The sequence below is a fragment of the Vombatus ursinus genome, unplaced genomic scaffold (assembly GCF_900497805.2).
Source record: "Vombatus ursinus unplaced genomic scaffold, bare-nosed wombat genome assembly UNPS02010284.1, whole genome shotgun sequence".
Taxonomy (NCBI): Eukaryota; Metazoa; Chordata; class Mammalia; order Diprotodontia; family Vombatidae; genus Vombatus; species Vombatus ursinus.
Genome location: NW_020950062.1, coordinates 10966058 through 10985144, shown reverse-complemented (window position 1 = coordinate 10985144; position 19087 = coordinate 10966058).

Here is a 19087-nt window from a genome sequence, read left to right as displayed (position 1 = left end):
GCAAAATGCATAAAATATACCACGTCCCCTTATACTTGAAGATATAGTTTCTGCATTGGTAGTGGCAGAATGGTGACACAACTGAATGAAAAATAGCACGATGGGGTTAAATAAATATTCATTCTGTTGAATAGAATGAAGTCAGAGGATCTGATTTGAAATCTCAACTCTGACACTTTCTACTTGTGTAATCTTCACATTTTTGGACCTCAGTCTCCTCATCTTGAGGAGATTGGATTAGATGAGTTTAAGTTCTTTTTAAATTTACAATTTTACATCCTTACATCTTGGTGATGAAAGCTATTTCCCATGCTAAACACACCCAGTTCCTTCAAACAGTGATTTTATGGCATAATTTTGAGTGTTTTCACCACCCTTGTTCCATTTTGTTATGTGTGATCTACCTAGTTTGTCAATGTCCTTTTGAAAATATATTACCCAGAAATTATCCAAATCCTTCAAATCCCTTATTTTAAAAACTATCCTTCTGTTATATGATAGTTAAAATCTTAAGCCAAACTTAATTTCCTAAGATGATGAGTAGACAGGACTTCAAAATGATTGGAAACAAAACAAAAAACATTTTTAAGAGAGGAACTATTTACCTCTATGAAATGCATAAAATTCCAATGATTCATATATTATAGCACCTCTGTTTCAGAAAGTAAGAGTCTTAGAATTATTCAATTGTGAATGAAAATCACAGGAGAAGACTTTTGAATTTTAGCTAATTTTCATGGAAACGTTTGCTCTGCTCCCATTTCAGAATGTCAGTCACATAGTTACTCCTCAAGGACCAGTTATGCTAAACATAAGGAATTATGTTATCATGATATTGACCATTAGATGATGAAATAATTGTGATTAGAAAGGCTCATCATTTAATTAGTTTATATAAAACTAGAAGGAAGGAGAATGTTTTACTTGATTCCTTGATATTTTAGTTACATTCTTTTCATGATTCCTAAATGCTTTTCAGAATTATTGGACCAGTTCACAGTTTAATCAACATTACACCAATGACCCTTTTCTCCACAACCTCTGCAACAATGATTATTCACATCTCTTGTCATCTTTGCCAATTTGCCTGGGTGTTCAGTGTAACCTCAGAGTCATTTTTACCGACATTTCTCTTTTTAGTGATTTGAAGTATGTGTTTGTAAAGTTGTTAAGGGCTTGTAATTCTTTTGAGAATTATTTATTCATATTCTTTGACTATTAATTTATGAGGGGTATTTTGATCTTACAAATTTCCATTCATTTCCTACATACCTTGGAGTTCAGACTTGTATACAAGTAATAATTTTTTTAAATCCGCCAGTTGATCAGTTCACTTATTTTATTGCATATTGTTAGTTATTATAAAAGCCTTTCAGTTTCAGGTAATCAAAATAATCTATTTTATCTTTTGTAATAACCTCTGTCCTTTATTTAGTTAAGTATTCCCCCTTTAAATATAATTCTGAAAGGTATCTGATCTTATCATCTTATTTTTTAATGATATGACTTTTAAAATTCAAAAGATAGATATTTATAGAGTTCATTATGTGTAACATAATAGATTTAATTGATCATAATATCTAAGTGCTTCCCATTTTTTTCTTCATTTTTTGTCAAATAGGGAGTTCTTCTATGACACATTCTTAACTAGGAAAATAGCATGGTTAAACCACTACTTTGTCTATAAAATGCATGCCTTGTTCTAGTCATCTCTGAGCTCTACATTTGTGAAATATGAAATTATGTGGAAGCAACATTGTATAGTAGAAAGACAATTGACTCTGGAGTCAGACAACCTGGGTTCAAATTAAACTCTTAATGTTTAGGACCTGCCTGAGCTTGGATCACTTACTATTCTGGACTTCAGTTTCCTCATTTGTGAAATGAAAGAGTTGAATTAGATTGTCTATGCATACTTTTCTAGCTCTGGATTTACAATCCCATTATAAATTTTAGGATTTTATCTAGGGCTGACAGTAAAAGAAATAATAATAAGTGCATTTTAGTCAAAGAATGACTTCTGATTGTGATTTAGCATAGAAGTTAAGAAGGGCAGAAACACAGAATCCAAAAAAGAGTGTGAAGCATTTCAAAGGAATTCTGTGTAAAACACATTTCAGTAAAGAGGCTCAATTTTGAACTGTGCTACTTTATAAATGAAAATAGTTGAAGGAAACTAGAAGCAGGCCATATTTATTTTTGTAGAAAGGAGTAGTAATCTCGATAATGAGATTCCTGTGGAGAAGATGTTTCCTTGAAGGAATGAAGGTGGCAGCCATCCTGATGATGGCTCCTGACGGGGGGAGAGCTCTGAGAGGCCTAGTTATTGTGCAGCTTCATTGGTTTTGTGGTCTCATAACAAGGAAAATTTTGTTGATTTCAATCCACAAGTCAAAGCCACAAGTGACAATTTACAGATCTACTAGGTAATCATTTTCCTGAAAAATATCATTCTATACTTTCCTTCCAGGAGAAGGGGAGAGAGAAAGAGAGAGAGAGAGAGAGAGAGAGAGAGAGAGAGAGAGAGAGAGAGAATGTTTCGTTAAGTATCTCTCTCAACTGGTATCTTTTTTTATTTTTTCACTAAAAATAGGAGTCTGCAATTGGAGTTTCCTTTTACCTTTGGATTCAAAATAACTGAATGCTTGACTGCTTCAAATATCAGAGATTTGGGGTTATCATAGGTGAAGAGTCTTATGATTTTAAAACAAAATTTTTAGATGAGTTACAGTTCAGTGGTTTATTTTTTTTTTTTGCAAAAAACTATCTCTGAAATGTTAACAACATCCCAAGTTTCATAAAACTCTAGTTCAAATGTAATAGTCATTTTCCTACTGACTTGGATGTACTAGTTTATATTTGATCTGCCTGTCAATGGTTGCTAGAGTGACCAAGGTTCCAACTTTTCAGGCTGATGTTTTTACCAATTGAGAGCAGTGTTAAAAGTTAGGCACCCTTCAGTGTAAGCAGCCACAGGCCTTGACATCAGGGTGCCAGCTGTGTTCAAATGCTTGTGACAGGAAAATAACCTTGTCAAGTTCACATTCTGATTCCCTATGTCCATCTCTCAGTCCTGTCATTTTATACACATTCATACACACACACACACACACACCTTTATGAATCAGTCTTTGTGCACAAATTTTTTAAAATCATATTTCTTTGACCCAACAATACCATTTCTAGTTCTGTATCCCAAAGACATCATAAAAACAGAAAAAGGACCCACACATACACAAATATATATAGCAGCTCTTTTTGTGGTGGCCAAGAATTAGAAACTTAAGGGATACCCATCAATTGGGGAATGACTGAACAATTTGTGGTATATGAATGTAATGGGATAATATTGTACTATAAGAAATGATGAACAAGCAGACTTTAGAAAAACCTAGAAAGACTTATATGGACTGATGCTGAGTGAAATGAGCAGAACAAGGAGGATGTTGTACATAGTAAGAGCCACATTATGGGATGACTGACTTTGATAGACTTGGCTATTCAGCGCAATGCAAGAATCTAAGACAACTCCAAAAGATATATGATGGAAATTGATATCCACACCACGAGAAAGAAATATGGAGACTGGATGCATATGGAAGCAAACTATTTGCTCTCCTTTTCCTTTGTTGTTTTGTTTTATTGCTTCATTCTCACGGTTGCTCCCATTAGTTTTAATTGTTCTTTACAACATGACTAATGGGATAATATGCTTCACATGAATGTATATGTAGATCTTATATCAGATTATATTCCATCTTGGAGGAGGGAAGAGGGAGTGGGAGAAAATTTAAAACTCCAAATCTTATGGAAGTGAATGTTGAAAAGTAAAAATAAATAAATTAATTTAAAAATCATATTTTGCTATACGGGAGTACTATTCGTCCAGCAGTTGTTATTGAAATCTGATTAAAGGATGTAGAAACCGTAACTTGGACTTGCCTAGTTGTATTTACATATTATTTTCTTTTCCTTTTACCTATGATGTTTATCCTTATGTAAAATGAAGAAATGACAGTTTGCTTAAATGAAATGCAGAAAATCAGTGAGTGTACAAATCATTTTATTGGAATTGTTTCATCTCTTTGCAGTTGAATCAATGTTTGTAGTTTAGCTAATACCTAGATATCTTTGGTTTATCTGTATTAATTGAGATTTCTCTCTTTGGAATGGTAGGGAAGTGTTTGTAAAGAATTGTTCTTGGGGCAGTTAGGTGGCACAGTGGATACAGCATCGGCCCTGAAGTCAGGAGGATCTGAGTTCGAATCTGGCTTCAGACCAAACACTTGACACTTACTAGCTGTGTGACCCAGGACAAATCACTTAACCCCAATTGCCTAAAAAGAAAAAGAAAAAGAATTGTTCTTAAAGGTTCATAACAACAAAAGTTCATAAGTATAGATATGGAAAGAATTTTAGAAGACATCTGGACAGTTCTGCTTCCAGGAGCCAAGGTGGCAGAGTAAAAAGTAGTCACTCTCACCCTCCCCTATCAACCTCTGAAAGGCCAGAAAATATCACCCCAGGAAAAACCCTGGAACAACTGAACTAGATGAAAAATGAGGTGCAGTAGCCCAGTAGCTCAGGTAGCTTGAGGAATTAATGGGAAAGGCCCCTCTTTCCCTGGGCGAAGAGGAGCAGTACTGAACTGGAGGCATCCCAACAAGCTAGCAGAAAGCCTCACCTCAGCATACCAGGAGGAGATCCTGAAACCCAGGTGGTGGAGCAGTCAAACACCAACACCTGTACCCCTGAGTGCCTCAATGAGAGCTGGGGAACTGGTGGAAACCAGCTCAGAAAACCACCAGGTGCCTCGGCATTTTACAGCCAATAGGTCTCCCAGTGCCTCAGCAAAAATAGGGGAAGAAGCACTACAAAGGGCCCAGGCAGATAAACACCCTGCAACATCCATCTGAAAGGAGCTGAAGAAAGTAGAAAAAATATTAAAAGTAGGAAAACTAGAGTTGCCCTAGAGTTCCAGCCTTGTTGATTCCAGCCCAACACCAGGTAAGCTGTCAGAATCCTACAGCCTCCAGCTGCCAATACTGGAGGCCCCAGCACACAAAGCCAGTGACCAAGCCATAGGCTCCCAACAAAAGAAGCTTGTAAATAAATAAGAAAAAAAGTTAAGGAGGTGAATAGGATATTAGAAAAGTTAGGTATGATAGACCTCTGAAGAAAATTGAATGGGGATAGGAAGGAATATACTTTTTTTTTTTGCAGCAGTCCATAGCACATACACAAAAACTGACAATGTGCTAAGGCATAAAAACCTCACAATCCAATGCAGAAAGGCAGAAATGTCAAATGCATCCTTTTCAGATCATGATGCAATAAAAATTATATGTAATAAAGTACCATGGAAAGATAGACTAAAATATAATTGGAAACTACACAATCTAATCCCAAAAAAATAATTGGGTCAAACAACAAATCATATAAACAATCAATAATTTTATTCGAGAGAATGACAATAATGAGGCAACATACCAAAACTTATGGGATGCAGTGAAAGCAGTTCTTAGGGGAAATTGTATATCTCTAAATGCTTACATAAATAAAATAGAAAAAAAGGAGATCAATAAATTGGGAATACAACTAAAAAAAACTAGAAAAAAGAACAAATGAAAAATCCCCAATTAAACACTAAATTAGAAATATTGAAAACCAAAGGAAAAATTAATAAAATTGAAATGAAGAAAATAATTGAATTAATAAATAAAACTAAGAGCTGGTTTTATGAAAAAATACAGTAAAATAGATAAACCTTGGCTAATTTAATTTAAAAAAAGAAAGAAGAAAACCAAATTACCAGTATCAAGAATGAAAAGTGTGAATCCACCACCAAGAAAGAGGAAATTAAAACAATAATTAGAACTATTTTGCCCAAATGTATGTCAATAAATTTGACAATCTTGGTGAAATGGATATATATTTACAAAAATATAAATTGCCCAGATTAATAGAAGAGGAAATAAAATACTTAAATAACTCCATCTCAGAAAAAAAAAGTTGAAAAAGCCAGTGATGCACTCCCTAGGAAAAAATCTTGAGGGACAGATGGATTTACAAGTGAATTCTATCAAACATTTAAAGAACAATTAATTCCAATACTATGTAGATTATTTGAGAAAATAGGTGAAGAAGGAGTCATACCAATTTCCTTTTATGACACAAATATAGTGCTGGTACCTAAACCAGAAAGAGCCAAAACAGAGAAGGAAAATTATAGACCAATTTCCCTAATGAATGTTGATGCAAAAATGTAAATAAAATAATAGCAAAGAGATTACAGCAATATATCACAAGAATAATATCCTATGACCCTGTAGGGATTGTATAATGCAGGGGTGGTTCAATATTAGGAAAACTATCAGCATAATTCAGCATATCAACACCAGAACTAACAGAAACCACATGATCATCTCAATAGATACAGAAAAAGCTTTTGACAAAATGCAACACCCATTCCTATTGAAACATTGAGAGTATAGGAATAAAAACAGTCTTCCTTAAAATAGTAAATAGCATCTATCTAAAACCTCCAGCAAGCATCATATGCAATGGGCACAAGCTAGAAGCATTTCCAGTAAGATTGGGAGTGAAACAAGGATGTCCATTGTCACCACTGTTGTTCAATATCGTACTGGAAACATTAGCTTTAGCAATAAGAGAAGAAAAAGGAATTGAAGGTATTACAATAGGTAAAGAAGAAAAAAGCTATCACTCTTTGCAGATGGTAGGGTGATATACTTAGAGAATCCTAGAAAATCAAGTAAAAAAACTGCTTGAAATAATAAACAACTTTAGCAAAGTTGCAAGATATAAAATAATCCCACATAAATCATTGGCATTTATACAAACATTATATATATATATATATATATATATGTATGTATATGTATATATATAACCAACAAAGCCCAACAGCAAGAGATAGAAAGAGAAACTCCATTTAAACTTACTGTAGACATTATAAAATATTTAGGAGTCTACCTTCCAAAACAAACCCAGGAGCTGTATGAACACAATTACAAAACACTTTTTTTTTTCACAAATAAAGTCAGATCTAAATAATTGGAAAAACATCAGTTGCTCATGGGTAGGCTGAGCTAATATAATAAAAATGACAATTCTACCTAAGCTAATTTACTTATTCAGTGCCATACCAATCAAACTACCAAAAAATTATTTTATAGAGTTAGAAAAAATAATAACAAGATTCATTTGGAAGAGTAAAAGGTACAGAATATCAAGGGAACTAATGAAAAGAAATGCAGGGGAAGGTGGCCTAGACATTCCACATCTTAAATTGTATTATAAAGCAGCAATCATCAAAACTGGTTGTTACTGGCTAAGAAATAGTGGTGGATCAGTGGAATCAGGTAAGTATGCAAGACACAGTGGTCAATGACTGTAGTAATCTGTTATTTGATAAACCCAAAGACCCAGCTTCTGGAATAAGAACCCACTCTTTGAAAAAAGCTGCTGGGAAAACTGGAAAAGAGTATGGCAGAATGTAGGCATAGACCAAAATCTCACACCATATACCAAAATAAAGTCAAAATGGGTTCATCATTTAGATATAAAGGTTGATACTATAAGGAAACTGGGAGAGCAAAGATTAGTTGACCTATCAGATCTGTGGAGAACAGAAGAATTCATGACCAAACAGGTGATAGAGAACATTAGGAAAAGCAAAATGGATAACTTTGATTACATTAAATTGAAAAGATTTTGCACAAACAAAGCCAATGCAACTAAGATTAGAAAGAAGGCAGAAAACTGGGAAAGAATTTTTACAACCAGTGCCTCTGATAAGGGCCTCATTTCTAAAATATATAAGGAATTAAGTCAAATTTATAAGAATACAAGTCATTCCCCAATTGGTAAATGGTCAAAGGATATGAACAGGCAGTTCTCAGATGAAGAAATTGAAGTCATATATAGTCATAAGAAAAAATGCTCTAAATCACTATTGACTAGAGAAATGCAAATCAAAACAACTCTGAAGTACCACATCACACCTATCAGACTGGCCAACATGACAAAACAGGAAAATGATAAATGTTGGAGAAGATGTGGGAAAATTGGAACACCAATGCATTGTTGGTGGAGTTGTGAAATGATCCAACCATTTTGGAGAGCAATTTGTAACTCTGCCCAAAGAACTATAAAAATGTGCATACCCTTTGATCCAGCAACAGCACTTCTAGGGCTATCTCCCAGTGAGATCATACAAATGGGAAAAGGACCCACATGTACAAAAACATTTATAGCGGCTCTTTTAGTGGTGGCAAAGAATTGGAAATTGAGAGGATGCCCATCAATTGGGGAATGGCTGAACAAGTTGTGGTATATGAATGTAATAGAATATATTGTGCTATAAGAAATGATGAACAGGCTGACTTCAGAAAAATCTAGAAAGACTTGTATAGTCTGATGCCGAGTGAAGTGAGCAGAGCCAGGAGAACATTGTACACAATAACAGCCACCTTGTGTGACAACTAATATTGATAAACTTAACCCTTCTCAGCAATACAAGGATCTAAGACATCTCCAAAGCCCTCGTGATGGAAAATGCTATCCACAAAGAAGAAAGAACTATGGAGTTTGAAGTCAGATTGAAGCATACTATTTGCTGTTTTTTTTTCTTTTGTTCTGTTTTTTTCCTCTGTCCGGTGGTTCCTCCTATTAGTTCTAATTCTTACTTACAACATCACTAATGTGACAATATGTTTAATAGGAATGTATACGTATAGCCTATATCAGATGTCCAGGAGAGGTAGATAGGGAGGGAGGAGGAGAAAAAATTAAACTTAAAAGCTTATGGAAGTGATTGTTGATAATTCAAAATAAATTAATAAATAAATAAATTTTAAAAAGAAGACATCTGGACCAACTTTCTCATTTTGTAGATAGAAACTAAGGCCTATTCATCTAAGCATGGTACTATAGAAAGAATGCTGCATTTGGAAACAGAGGACCAGTGTTAAAATTCTGCCTTTACTTGCTAATTTTATGACTATGAAAAAATCTTATAACCTCTTGGTCTCTACTCCATCATCTGTTAAATGAAGGTATTGAACTACATGTTCTTTAAGGTCTGTCTCAGATATAAATCTATCATTCTCCATCACTTCCCCAGCATACCACAGTAAAGGACACACATGGGATTTGAAACCAGGTCTTCTGATTCCAAATCCAGTGCTTGTTACACCTTACCTTATTGAGTTAAAGCTGTCAACCAAATTAAGTAAGAAAGAGGCTGGGCTCGTGCATGCATATGTGTAACTACAAATTTTTTTTTTCCAGTCTATGTAAGAGAATGGGGAGCTTTCAGAGATAGATAGTCATGAAAACATCCCAGTGCTGGACTTCTGGGAACTGACAATGTAGTGTGGTTAGCATTTTATATCTTCAAGCAGTTCCATACATAATCACCATCATTGTTTTTTCAAATGCGACTATTATACCCCATTCCTACTATGCTCATTCAGGATATTGACTTTTTAAATAAATTCTTTATTCTGAGGCAGGTCTGAATGATAAAAAAATGCTAATGTTTTGGCAGATTTGTCATTTCAATAATGTTTATATTCCCATTCAATGATGTGGATCCCACCACATCTAAGTCAGTCAATTCTTTGTGATTCTGGTTCACATCCCTTATAAATTCCAAATATACTGTGATCTCTTGTCTTTGTATAGATACCAATGGAGTAGATGTTCTATCCATTAGTTTTCTCTTATTCTATGCCAATAAATACAAATAAATTCACATTAGGTAAATACATGGTAGTTTGAGAGGGAAGGCATTAGTACTGAGCAGGATCACAGAAATTTAAATCTAAATGATGATGTTTAAGTTATATCTTGTAGGAAGATAAAATTTTCTGATGATGTATTTGTCTTATGATATGTTTCATGGGTCTTCCCTTCATCAATTTCTCACTCACAATATTGGTCATTCCTCTCATACTCAACATACAACTCTTCATTGTACTATTTTGTCATCAGCAGCCTTAATTATTTGGAAACTGGGACATTCTGTGACTTACATTCGTATCACATCACTGGAAAACATTGCTGACAAAATAGGCAGGCTTTTGTTTAAAGAAAAACTTGGAGTCAATGAAAGAGCTCCACAGCTCCACTAAGAGGGTGATACAAATTTAATGACCTTGTTAGTTCATACAGATAGATCTATGTGTTCTTCCAATATTAAATTGGAAGAAATTAAAAAATTTAAAAACATATATTTTTAATTTAGATAAATTTAATTAAAATTAAATAAATTAAAATTTTAATTAAAAATTTAAAAAATAAATTAATTTCCAACCTTAAATTGGTTTGTATTAGAAAAAAATTAGGAGAACTTAATGATTTCACATGAAAATAAGTTAAAGGTTTTTTTTTACTATTCCAGTCATGAGTGTTTGAAATTTGTTATATTATTTGTAGTATTATTTACTATTCTAAATCTCATAGCATAGTGCACAGTGGGCTGAGCCTAAAGTCAAAAAGACCTGAGCACAAATCTAGCCTCAGATATCTACTTGCTGCATCCTTGGGCAAGTCATTTCACCTTTGCCTCAATGTCCTCAACTATAAATTGGGGATAATAACAGCACCTACCTACTGGGTCATTGTGAGGATTAAATGAGATAATATTTATAGTGTTTAGCACACAGTAGGCACTTAAGAAGTTTTTTTTTCCTTCTGTCCATCCCTATTTGGTGGTAGCTTTGGAATATTTTCCATATGCCAATAAATAGAAATAAATTCACATTAGGTAAATACATGGTAGTTTGAGAGGGAAGGCATTAGTGCTGAGCAGGATCACAGAAATTGAAATCTAAATGATGATGTTTAAGTTATATCTTGTAGGAAGATAGAGACTGTACAAGATGGAGGTGAGGAAAACATACATTCTGGGCATAGAAGATGGGGGAAAATTATGTGAGAAAAAAATGTCATGTGTCAAGAATAGAAAGAATGCTAACTTGACTGCATCATAGATGGAAGGTAGTAGTGTAATTAATGTAAAATGGATCTGGAAAGAGAAGTGATAGAAAAAGCTTGTAAAAGCTAAATCAGAGAAGTTTATATTTGATCCAAATACAATAAGCCAGTGGAAGTTAGTAAGTAGAAAAAAATGGCATGGCAAGTTCAGTATTTAAGAAAAACCACTTAGGCAATAACATATAAGAATGAGAAAGTGGGAAGAAATTTAAGACTGGTGTACCACTTAGAAGTCCACTTAAATAATCTGGATGAGAGAGACAGTGAGGAACTAAATTAATATGTTATCTGAGAGTCAATTGTGATTAGAGAAAAGGAGTTGGCTGTGAGAGATGTTGTGGAGATAGAAACAGGAACGTATGACCACTATTTTGAATTTGTGTGTTAAGGAAATATTTGGAGTTGGGGACAGGGCCAAACTTATGAATCTTGAAAAGTAGAAGAATATTTGTGCCTTTGACAGAAATAGGGAAGTGTGGTTTTGGAAGAGAAACATAAAATATTCTGTTTTGGACATATTGAGCTTGAAATGTTTCTAGAACCTTAAATACTATTAACACTTTTGCCTCTCTAGATTGTTTGTTGCCCACCCCTGCTTGACACTGAAAAGTTAAAATAGTTCCCTGGAGGCACACAGCTTTGGAAGAATTTCTCATAATGATGAAAAAGAATTAACCTTGCTGTCTGGGAACAAAGATGGTTGAATAGGCACTGGGTTGCTCTCACCTTCCCTTGTTGACATTGAAGGACCCAGAAAATACTGTCCCAGGAGGAATCTGGGAACACTGGAGCCAGCAGAGAGACCAGGTGCAGCACTCTTCTGGCTGATAAGGCTGGGGGGATTGACAGGAGGGATCCCTCTTGCTGTGACTGAAGGGAATCAGTACAGGACAGGAAGTGTCCTAGAAAACCAGTGGCAAGCCCCACCTCAGCAGACCAGTGGGAGGTCTTGAGTCCCAGGGTGGTGGAACAGGCAAGAGACAACACCAGGACCCCCCACATGCCTTGGTACAGCCAAGGGAACTGGCAGATGCTAGTTCAGATAACTACCACTTGCATTTTTCAGAAAATCATCAAGGAAAACTACCCTGAGATCCTAGAACCAGAAGGTAAAATAGTCATTGAAAGACTCCACCTATCACCTCCTGAAAGAGATCTCAAATTGAAAATGCCAAGGAACATAGTAGCCAAATTCCAAAATTACCAGGTCAAAGAGAAAATACTACAAACAGGCAGAAGGAAACAATTTAAATATCATGGAACCACAGTCAGGATTACACAGGACCTTGCAGCTTCTTCATTAAAAGTTTGAAGGGCATGGAATAGAATATTTCATAAGGCAAAGGACCTTGGATTTCAACCAAGGGTCAACTACCCAGCAAAACTGAGCATAATCTTTCAGAGGAAGAGATGGATATTCAATGAAATAGGGGACTTACAAACCTTCCTGGTGAACAGACCAGAGCTCAACAGAAAATTTGATTTTCAAATACAAGACTCAAGAGCAGCATAAAATGGTAAACAGGAAAGAAAAAAACAACATGTTGTTAATAAGGATGTATAGGTTTAATATGAATATATATGTTGACCCTCTATTAATTTATATGTCATCTTAGGGTGGAGGGAAGGGAGAGATGGAGAGAAAATTTAAAACTCAAAAGTTTATGGAAATGAATGTTGAAAACTAAAAATAAATAAATAAGTTTGGTTTTTTTTTAAAGAATTAACCTTGCCAGGCTACTGTGGAGAAAGGTAAGAAGTGATTCTGTTTTTCTTTGGACAGATATGCATAATTCCTATGATGCCTGTATGTGAACTTAAGTCTTCTGACTAGAGATGGAAACGAATAAGATTACTATGTGACATAGTGGATAGAGCACCAGGCCTGGAGTCAGAAATATCTGAGTTCACTTCAGCTTCCATCACTTATTAGCTGTGTGACCCTGGGAAAGTCAGTTAAGCTTTGTTCAACTCATTTTCCTCATCTGAAAAAAGGGGATAATAGCACCTAAAAACCAGGGTTGTTGTAAGGATCAAATGAGATTATAATTGTAAAGCAATCAACAACGTGCCTGGCTAATTGTAAGCACTATATAAATGGCTGTTATTGTTGTTGTTATTATTGTTGTTGTTATATGATTAGAACTATTTATACTTGGAAGGTTATTATATTGTCCCATGTCACAGAGACTAAGAAGTCTTAAATAAAGCACGTAGGCAAAGTTGGCTTTTGTTCATCTTCATTCATGGGAGTTCATGTGGAACCATAGAAAGGCCCCTGAACTTCAAGTCAGAAGGCAGATTTTGAGTACTGGATATGACACATACTAACTACATGAAAGACCATTGGTCATAGTCAAGTCATTCCAAGATAACAAGTCTCAATTTCCTCAGCTATAAAATTATTGTAATATTACTTGCAGTGTGTTGTACAGTGGGATGACCTTTATCTCTAGTCAGAGAACCAAGTAAAAATACCAAATTTGACACTTAATACCAGTATGACCTTAGGAAAGTTGTTTAATCAACCAGTGTTTCAGTTTCTTCATCTCCAAAATTAAAGATTGGACTAAATGGTCTCTGAAATGTCATCCAGCTCTTGATCTGTGATACTATGGTCATTGTAAAAAGATCACACTGAAAATCTACAGAGTTTTTAATTTTGTTGTTCTTATTTGAGACCTGTGATTTCATTGGTGAAAGGAACTCTTGGCAAGAAAACTCCCTCTACAACCTCATATTGTCATCTGTTCTACAACTTTGAATCTTTGTGAGTTTCTCTATTAGGAAGTTAAAGTGACTTGCTCAGAGTAAAATAATAAGTATGTATCAGTGATGTGATCAAAACCCAGGTCTTTCTGACCTGAAAGCCAATTTTGACTAAAGGACCAATTTCCAGTCTTCAATCCCACATTGCCTCTTGAAAAGCTCAGGTAAAGTTGAGATATTTGTTTCATGGAATTAGAGATTTAGGGCAAGAAATGACCTCTGAAGATCATCTATTCCAAAATTCTCAAGTTGAGGAACTTGGGCCTCAAGAGGTGAACTGACTTGCCCAATTTCATATGACATTCCTGGAATTGAAACAAAAAGGTCTCTTACTTTCCACAGAACAATAATGCCTCTGTAATTACTTAGCATCATTTGACTTTTCAAGTTATTACTTATCTCATTTACACATTAAGTCCATTTATCCCTCCTGGAGCTATTAAAGGTCTAAATAAACACTACTGATCATAGAAAGACTACAACCTAATTTCAAGGTCCATTTAAAAACTTTCATTCTAATTTCTAAATTTCATGATAGTTAAGAACAAGATGCAAAGATATGGTTCCAGGAACGGTCAGTAGGAGGCAAAATATGTGGAGGAAAATTATTTTTGATAGATTCGCTACATGTAGGAGTATTGCCCTGTCATAGGATTTTAGAGTTTAAAGTGACTATAAAAATTTAGGATATGATGCAATCAAGAACAGAATGGAAGCATAAAGCTGGGAAATAATTTTTACATCCAGGGTCTCTAATAAAGACCACATTTCTAAAATTTATAGAGAGCAGAGTCAAATTTATAAGCATACAAGTAATTCCCCAATTGATAAATGGTCAAAGGATTTGAACAGACAGTTTTCAGATGAAGAAAATAAAGCTGTCTATAGTCATATAAAAATACTCTAAATCACTATTGATTAGAGAAATGCAAATTAAGACAACTCTGAGGTACCACATCACACCAATAAGATTGGCTAACAGGACAATGATAATAGGAAAATGATAAATGCTGGAGAAGATGTGGAAAAAATTGGAACACTAATGCTTTGTTGGTAGAGTTCTGAATTGATCCACTCATTCTGGAGAGCAACTTGGAACTATGACCAAAGGGATATAAAACTGGGCATACCCTTTGATCCAGCAATACCACTTTTAGGTCTATAACTCAAAGAGATCATAAAAAAAGGGAAAAAGACCCACACACAAATAAAAATATTTATAGCAGCTCATTTTGTGGTGGCCAAGGATTGGAAACTTAGAGGATGTTCATCAATTGAGGTATGGCTGAGCAAGTTGTGGTATATGAATATAATGTAATACTATTGTCTTATAAGAAACAATAAGCATGAGAATTTCAGAAAAAACCTGGAAAAACTTGAACTAGTGCTGAGTGAAGTGAGCAGAACCAGGAGAACATTGTAAACAGTAACAGCAACAATGTGTGGTGACTAACTTTGACAGATTTAGCTCTTCTCGGCAATGCAATGATCTAAGACAATTCAAAAAGTTTCTTGATGGAAAATGCTATCTGCATCCAGATAAAGAACTATGACATCTAAATGTAGATTGAAGCATACTATTTTTCCTTCTTTTTTCTTTCTCATGGTTTTTCCCTTTTGTTCTGATTCTTCTTTCAGAGCTTGACTAATGTGGAAATATGTGTAATATAATTGTACATGTATAACCTATAGCAGATTGCAGGCGATCTTAGGAGTGGGGGGGGGAAATTTAGAAATCAAAATCTTACAAAAATGAATGATGAAAACTAAAAATAAATAAATAAAATGAATATTTATTCAACATGTCACCTAATACCCAGTTACAGAGAATCAAAAATAAAAAGATGTAGTTTTGTGACAAAAGCCAATGAGAAAAATGAACTATAGTCTTCTTTGATGAATGGTTCGGCAAAAGACAGATGTGGTCCATTGTCTTGAAAGGATATATACCTAGAAATGTAGAAACAGATGTAATCATATATCTGACAAGCAACCAAAGAAAGAGTTGAAAGAACTAGAGTATTGAAAGGTTACAAACATGACAAGTAACCACTCAGAAAACTTGATATTCTTACTCATCTTCCCTATACCCTTCTCACTTACATCCATTCTAATCAGATAAAGGGAATAGCACTTAGCAAAAATTAAACACTTTTTTATTTCCTCCATTATTGATAATCATGTCTCTAAAGGTTAGAAGCAGAATCATGCCTTTCATATTCTGAAGTCTGTCAGATCTTACAGTCATAGACTCTACTTGGGGAATATTCCTAATTATAATATGTTTATTTCTCTACTGATTGTTGAATATATGTTCTCCACATTGTTGCTTTGCTTCAATTCATGAATTTTCTCAAACAAATATATTGTGTTAATATCCTTTAATTCACTGTGGTTTCTTTGTGGAATCTATTCCTGTTTAATAATATGTACCTTGCCATTGCTATATTCTAATCCCTCTGATTTTCATTACTGTTACATTTACTATTTTTTATGGTTGAATGAGGCCTGGATTGGATTCATGAGTCCTGGGATTAAAACAAATTCTGACATTTAGTAAAAGTATGATAATGGACATGTCACTTCACTTCTCTGATGTTCATTTTTCTTATCTATAGAATGAAAACAACATTTACACTAATTACCTCAGAGGTTTTTTTTTACAAGAAAGCTAACAATTTTCCATCTTAAGGATGTTTCATTTGTAGCTGATTTCAAATATGAGAAATTAGCTCATTTTTAAAAAAGACTCATAGATAAGCAGAAAACAGCATCAGTTAAGAAAGAATGAATATAAGAGAATTACAAATTACTTTAAGAAAAACTAAGGCATCTTAAAACCCAGAAATATTTGATGTTTATGAGGAATGCTAAAGATCACTAAAAGTCTAGTAAAATCAGGTGATGTCAGGTAAGGATAAAAGCAGGAATATGTCTATTTCTTTGAATCCATAATAAAGTAAGAATAGTTGACAGAGAAAGCCACTACTATTTTACTAAATACATATGTATGTGTTCATGTGTGTTTTTTACTTTTTTTTCCTAAGTAGAATGGTCTTCAGACTGGAAGGTATAGAACACATTTGGCTAAGAGGAAATTGCTCTATAGTACAAGTAAGAATTTTTTTTAAGAGAAAGTGAAATTGCCTTTAATGAGTTTAAGATTCAAGTCATACATCCCAGTGCATTGAAAATACTAGTGGATAGGATCACTCAGAAATATTAAACAATAGTGGTTGGTCCCTTGTCAGGTATGTTGTAGTGGGTGTTCCATTTATATATAGGTTACGCTGGAAGACTACTCAGTTCTCTTCCAGGTATATTCCAAACTATTGAAATGCCATAGGACTGGAGGCAATAAATATAGTTCTGGGGTTCATAAAGGTACTGCCCAAAACACATAGAAACCTTTTTAGGCTTTTGAAACTGTGAGTTAGTGAACTTAACTGTGATTTCTGGCAAAATGCAAGTGCATGCAACTCATAGCACTGCCAGAGTAATCTTTCTTATAAATAGACCTTATCACATCACTCATACGCTCAAAAATCTTATGTGTTTCTATATTTGCATCCAGAATAAAATACATATTACTGTTTCTAGAAGTCAACATCCCTGGTATACGGAATTATCATTCCTTCTCTCTCTCTCTCTGATTTTCTGTTTCACTGTCTCTCTCTGTCTCTATCTCTCCCTCTCTGTCTCTGACTCTCTGTCTCTGTCTCTCTCTCTGTCTCTGTCTCTCTCTGTCTCTGTCTCTCTCTCTCTCCATTTCTCTCTCTCATCACATAATACTCTCCATATACCAACACTGGATTATCCTGTTGCTTAAACACACAATATGTGGCCTGTATACCCCAAACCTTGCTTCACATTATCCCTTAGGCCCAGATTTTTTTTCCTCCTCCATATTTGTCTACTCTAATTCAATCTGACAAACATTTAATAGGCAAAGAACATACATTGTGCACTCTGCTATGGTTAATTTTCTACCTATTTTTTAAGCTTAACTGAACACCTCCTGTTCCCAGATATTTTCTTCATATCCAATGTCAATAGTAATTTTCCTATTCACAGCTCCCATTTATAATTTGCCATTTTTCTATTGTCCTTTCCGTTAAAAGTGTGCCTTATAGCTATGTTTATTGACATCTTTTTCCCATTCCTGCTGGACCAAAACTCATTTGTTATGTTAGTTTTTAACCTGCAGTTTTCTGTATAGTTGATTCATCTTTGATGTGTTGCTATATAGTATTAAAGAAATGGATTGTGGGTTCTTAAAATGAGAAGAGATGGCCACCCTCCAATAGCAAGCATTCATGAAATACAATTTTCCCTGAGGTCATTTCCTTTTAAGACAGTTATTAGTTTTAGAGGCAGCATGGCATAGCAGATAAAGAGCTATCCTTGAAGTGAGGACAACTTAGTTTCAAATCTTATCTTTAGCACATAGCAACTCTGTGAATCTGGACAATTCACTTGACCTTTCAGTGCTCTGGGTAACTCTAAGACAATATAATGAGAAGGTGGTTCTGACCTGCAGTGGCAGAGAGTGTTTTCTCATCTGCCATTTTCCTAAACAGGTTCATTGGTTATACTTAATAGACTGTATGATGAAGGGAATGCTGTTGATTTCTGTAAGGCATTGGGCAAAGTTTCTCCTTTTATTCTTAATGAGAAAATAGAGAAACATAAGCTAGGTGATTGAAACATTTGTCCAAAATAGTGCAGATTATGGATATATGCCAAAATGTAGGAATAATCAATGCTCTTACACTCTTGTAATAGTTTAGTTCAATATTTTCATCAATAAATGAGATAACAATATGTTTATAAAATTTACAGATAACAAAAAATTAGGAGGAATAGCTAATGTACCAGATGACAGAGTGTGATAATAAAGCTCTTAGCCTAGATTGAGGAAGAAAGTCTAAATGATTTTTTTCTTGGTATCTTTTTTTCCCTATTTTTTATTAATTAATTTAATTATTTTTAGTTTTCAACATTCAGTTCTACAAGATTTTGCGTTCCAAATTTTCTCCCCATCTTTCCCCTCCTCCCACCCCAAGATAGCATGCATTCTGAATAGACCTTTACTCAATATGCCTTCCCTTCTATCACCCCCTTTCCCTTTCCCCTTCTATTTTCCTGTAGGACAGGAAAGATTTCTATACCTCTTTGCCTGTTATCTTATTTCCCAGTTGCATGTAAAAACAATTTTTAACATTCATTTTTAAAACTTTGAGTTCCAAATTCTCTCCTTTCCTCCATCCCCACTCACCCTCATTGAGAAGGC